Source organism: Hylobates moloch, unplaced genomic scaffold (assembly GCF_009828535.3).
Source record: "Hylobates moloch isolate HMO894 unplaced genomic scaffold, HMol_V3 SCAFFOLD_22, whole genome shotgun sequence".
NCBI classification, from domain to species: Eukaryota; Metazoa; Chordata; class Mammalia; order Primates; family Hylobatidae; genus Hylobates; species Hylobates moloch.
Genome location: NW_026652297.1, coordinates 4,169,593 through 4,175,569, shown reverse-complemented (window position 1 = coordinate 4,175,569; position 5,977 = coordinate 4,169,593). Strand labels below are relative to the sequence as shown.

Genomic DNA, 5,977 nt, shown 5'->3' with positions numbered 1-5,977 from the left:
TAGTACACTACCGGGGGGGATGGAAACTGGTACAGCCACTGTGGAAAACAGTATCGATGTTCCTCTAAAAACTAAAGACAGATGTGCCATACAATCCAGCAATCCCAATAGTCACAATATGGAATCAGCCTAAGTGTCCATCAATGAATGGATAAAAAAAATGTTGTATACATATACACAATGGAATACTATTCAGCCACAAAAGAATGAAGTTCTGTCATTTGCAGTAACATAGATGGAACTGGAAGATATTATGTTAAGTGAAATAAACGAAGCACAGAGAATAATTCAGAATAATGGGTAGAAGAAGTGGAAATATTGCATGTTCTCACTCATATGTGGCAGCTAAAAATGTTGAGCTCATGGAGGTAGAGAGTAGAATAATAGTTACTAGAGGCTGGGAAGGGTTGGGGATGGGAAATAAAGAGAGGTTGGTTAAAGGTGCAAAAATACAGTTAGACGGAATAATTTCTAGTGTTCCATAGCATAGTAGGGTAACTATAATTAACAATAATTTATTGTGTATTTCAAAATAGTTAAAAGAATATTTGGAATGTTCCCAACATAAAAAAAAATAAATGTTTGAAGTGACGAATCTCCCAATTACCCTGATTTGATCATTACACATTGTATGCGTTTAATACATATCACATATATTCCATACATATGTACAATTATCATGTATCAGTAAAAATTTTATTAAACTATCATTCATAGCATCCATTATTTTCTTTCTTTTTTTTTTTTTTTTTTTTTTTTTTTTGAGATGGAGTCTTGCCCTTGTCGCCCAAGCTGGAGTACAATGGCATGATCTCAGCTCACTGCAACCTCCGCCTCCTGGGTTCAAGTGATTCTCCTGCCTCAGCCTCCTGAGTAACTGGGATTACAGGCGCCCACTACCACGCCTAACTAATTTTTGTATTTTTAGTAGAGACAGGGTTTCACCATGTTGGCCATGGTGATCTCGAACTCCTGACCTCGTGATCTGCCCACCTCAGCCTCCCAAAGTGCTGGGATTACAGGCATTAGCCACCGTGCCCGGCAGCATCCATTCTTTTCTTTTCTTTTCCCCAAAAGCTATCATACTCCTAGAAATGGAGAGGCCATTCTGGGCAGGTCTGTTGTGATTAGGAGAGCCTTCCTCTGCCTCCCAGAAAACACACCAAGCACACACTGGACCTTGTGATTAAGCGGAGCTGAGAGGCCTACTTTATAATTTTAAAACTTGTTAAGTTTCTTTGGTCACCATTAATCTCTGCCACAATCACATGTATCACTCAGGCCATCACTACCAACATTACTTCTTAGTTTCATTCAAAGGAATTGTCAAATATGTGGATTTCTCCTACCATGAAATCCAGATAAAGCAATGGGCATTTTGATGAATACAAAATATGGATTTAGTTTTTTAGCTAAAAAACAATTGCTCAAGATCTTGTTTGGCCTGGAAGGATAATTTATTCACATTTGCCTTTGTTTTTCTTTCTAAGCACAGTGTGCTGGGCTTCTCCCCTCCCAACTTAGAAAACAGATGCGCAGTTCAGGAACAGTTTTTAATAATCTAACTTCACAAAAGACAGACGTGGTGGGTATTAATATAATAGAAATAAACTATTTTAAGCTAATGCTCACTGTGAGCTCTGTGCTGTGCTAGGTAGTTCTCTCCTGCACAACTAATGTTCACTCAGTGTTTGGTACTTCTTTTAAATGCAGCTTAGCATAGTACAGAGGTTGTCAAATGTCAGTGGACTTTGGAATTACCTGGAGAGAATGTGACAAAAGTGACCCCACCCCCAGAGTTGCTGATTCAGCTGATGGGGATGAGGGTTGAGAATCTGCATTCCTAACACATTCTCAGGTGATGTTGATGCTGCTGGTCTGGGGACCACACTTTGAGAATCACTGGCATTGTAGTTAAAAGCAGTGACTTTGCTATCAGACTGATCTGGGTTTGAGTCCTCTAACTTTGGATACATTTTGTAACCTCTTGCCATTTCATTTCCTCATCTGTAAAATTATACCTCCAACATTAGCTATTTTGGGGATTAAGTGATATATATGTGTAGTGTTTAGTACAGTTTTTTATGTGTTAGAACTCAGTAAATGTTAACTGCTACTGCTGCAGCAATTACTACAGTGCTACTGTTACTACTAAATAGAATTAGAAAATGACTGGTTTCAAAATCATTTTTAAATTGTCAATGCCACCTCTTCTCTTTACCTAGAGCTGAGTGCCAACATCTGTTATGACATCATAATGAGATTAATAACTAAGACCCTAAGGAATAATATATTGGATTTTTCATATTATTATGAAGGCTCTCCATCATAACTTAAGAAAAATATATAAACTATGTGTCATTTTATATTTTAAAATTATTATTATTATTATTAGTTATTGGAGACAGGTTCTCACTCTATCTGCCAGACTAGAGTGCAGTGGTGTGCTCATAGCTCACTGTAACCTTGAACTCCTGGGACCAAGTGATCCTCCTGTCCAGATAATTTTTTTTTTTTTTGAGACAGGGTCTCACTCTATTGCCCAGGCTGGAGTATAGTGATGTGATCATGGCTCACTGCAGCCTCCATCTCCCAGGTTCAAGCGATTCTCTTACCTCAGCCTCCCAAGTAGCTGGGACTACAGTTGTTTGCTACCACACCCAGCTAAATTTTGTATTTTTTGTAGAGACAGGGTTTCACCATGTTGCCCAGGCAGGTCTCAAACTCCTGGTCCTAAGTGATCCTCCCACCTTGGCCTCCTAAAGTGCTAGGATTACAGGCATGAGACACCAGGCTTGGTCATCTTTTTTTTTTTTTTTTTTTTTTGAGACGGAGTCTCACTCTGTCTCCCAGGTGGAGTGTAATTGCATGATCTCAGCTCACCACAACCTCTGCCTCTGGGTTCAAGCTATTCTCCTGCCTTAGCCTCCCAAGTAGCTGGAATTACAGAAGCCTGCCACCATGCCCAGTAATTTTTGTATTTTTAGTAGAGACGAGGGTTCACCCTGTTGGCCAGACTGGTCTCGAACTCCTGACCTCAGGTGATCCACCTACCTCGGCCTCCCAAAGTGCTGGGATTACAGGTGTGAGCCACCGTACTCAGCCCTGATCATTTTTAATAAGAAATATAACCCTGAAAAGAATCTCTAGGGAAAGAAGTTGTAATTGACTTAATTTATTAACTTCATTAAACATTATTGAATATATTATTATGGGCTAACTAAAAAATAATTCCATTCAGTGGTCACACACACACACACCCCAAAACAACAAAAAAAACAGGAACCTTCATGAAATATTGCTTAGTCATATGAAATATTTTAGAAGTTACCATATACTTTGGCCACAGAAAATTCCAATAACTCATTCAAATGAAATTAGCCTGCCACTAATCTGCAAAACGATAGCGTCTCAGAGATGGCACAATATGTAAGTTGGAAAGATACTTATCACCTATTAACCAAATACTGACATAGCATTGCTATCAGTTGTATGACTGCAGACACCCGTAAGGTCACCCTAGGCTCTTTAAACCACTGGCATCTAGATTCTTGTTATGGGCTGAATGTGTCCCTGCCACGTTCATATGTCGAAATTATAGCCCCCTCTGTGATGATATTAGCAGGTGGGACATTGGGAGGTGATTAGGTCACAAGAGGGGAGCCCTCATGAGTGGGATTAGTGCCCTTATAAGAAGTTAAGTAAGACAGATGATCTCTCTGGACTATGTAAGAATATATGAAAAGACAGTCTTCTACAAACCAAGAAGAGGGCAATTCACCAGCTTCCAGAACTGTGAGAAATATATGTTTGTTGTTGAAGCCACACAGCCTGTGGTATTCTATTATAGCAGCCCAAACTGTTCAAGGCAATTCTTTTTTATGTTCATGCAGAGCTACTAAAAAATAAAACTGAAAAGTTAACACCAAAGGTTTCATCCAAATCATTTAAAACAAGGATGATAATAGTCACATTAAAGAAATGTAACTTTCTATGTTGGCTTTGAATGCTCTAATATCCATAGTGAGATTTAAAAAAATTAATATATGCACTTGGATTCTTTGCTTTGCAGGTCTCTTGGACATTTAAGTAGAAGTGACATTTATTACCCAATGCTTACTAACAGTGTAGCTCGGGGATGGGCAAACTATAGACCCCTTTCCCCACCTCTGTCATTTTCTAAATAAAGTTTTATTGGAACACAGCCACTCTCTTTCTTTCACATATTGTCTCAGGCTACATTTATGCTACAGAAGGGTTGCCAACCTCCGCTGTAGACAGTTACTTGGAACACTTTGTAGAGAAATGTGGCAAGAAGAAATGTAATCTCTTTCCTAGAAATATCTACCCAAAGAGATAATTTATATTCAGTAAAATAGTTTCCTAGTACATTAACAAATTAGCCTTACAGTTGATTTCCCATTAACCTCAGACTGAAATGTTCACTAGCCCTTCTGACTGCTCAGTGTCATTACAATGATGTATCCGCCAGCCATGGGCAACACTCTGCTCTGGGCCATTTGTCCTCAGTTTTGCATTATTCTTGCTTAATTTTAAAAGTCAAACTTACATTTATTAAGGTTAATAAAGTCCCAGAACCTCATCAATAGCTAAATAACCTTTCTCTGGAAACCACATTGTTTTTTCAGAAGTAGTAGTTCACTTTAAGCATCTATAAACCTATTTTATTTTATAGAACATGGCATTGGCCTGCCTTTAAAAATGAGTTTCTTTTTTTTTTTTTTTTGAGACAGAGTCTAGCTCTGTGGCCCAGGCCCAGGCTGGTGTGCAGTGGCACGATCTCAGCTCACTGTAATCTCTGCCTCCCAGGTTCAAGTGATTATCCTGCCTCAGCCTCCTGAGTAGGTGGGATTGCGTGCACCACTATGCCAGGCTAATTTTTGCATTTTTAGTAGCGATAGGGTTTCACCATGTTGGACAGGCTGATCTCAGACTCTAAGATTCTATTTCTTTAACAAATGTCTTTCCAAGTACTTGAGGTACAATTTCTATGATGCTTCTAAAAAAAAAATTAACACATATTTGTTGGGTGAATAGAGAGTATGTATCAGAGTGGGAGGAACATGAGAGTTCAACTCTCAGAGGTTCCTCTTCCTGCTAGTGTATGATAACCCTCTGAGCCTCAATTTCCTTATCCTTAAAATAAAGGTAATCTTTATGTCATAAGATTGTGGTCAGGATTTTAAACAATGCATGTAAAATGCACAGTGAGAGCCAGACACTTTACAAGTGGTGATTTAGTGAATGCCAGGGAAGTGGGCTTAGTCATTTTTCTTTTCAGATTTCCTTTTGATTTAATTGGATTTTCTTAGCGGTGAACTAGATGCTTAAAAGTAGTCATGCTTAAATTTATTCAGGCAAACTTTAATAAATTTAGGATACCGTGCCTTCACTGAAACAACAGTTTCAAAACACAGTTTGTAGCTTGAACTGGAAAGAGAATATGAAGATAAAGGACACCAGAAGGCTCTGGCACAGCTCTGGTGGCATCGACGCTACTTAGAGCCCTAACTCCCTTACCCTCTTTCCCCAGCCCTTCAGTGCTTCACAAATGCTTGCCGTTGGTCACACAGTGGCCAGGGAATGAGTGTTTGGATGATTATCTGTCAATCCTCCATCCTGAGAAGAGAGGCAATAATTACCCCTGCCCAGATGATCCACAGCCATGGAAGGCATTCGTTCCATCCTTTGGGGCAGTGATGCTTAGAAAAGCCCTGACCTGATGGCAGGCTGAAGAATCTGAATTGCAGTCCCAGTTCCGCAACCCGTCAGCTATGCAACCCCAGACACAGCAATCTGCACCATTCTGAGTCCTAAGTGCCTTCAGCAAATTAAATGAGATCTCTGCGATCCTTCCAGATTTATAGCCTTTTCCATCAGGGAAGTGAAGCATATGCATGAACTTTAAAGGAATAGGGGGCTATATGCCAGCCTAAAATATCCATTCTGATTTGGG

The 5,977-nt window shown here is 39.5% G+C and overlaps 1 non-coding gene across 1 annotated transcript; it reads right to left on the bottom strand.

Moving 5' to 3' along the window:
* Window positions 1-1,075: 1,075 nt before the first annotated feature.
* Window positions 1,076-1,206, bottom strand: LOC116462164 (small nucleolar RNA SNORA64/SNORA10 family). Its single transcript, XR_004246261.1, has one exon. It is a non-coding gene; the product is annotated as a small nucleolar RNA SNORA64/SNORA10 family (small nucleolar RNA).
* Window positions 1,207-5,977: the final 4,771 nt, after the last annotated feature.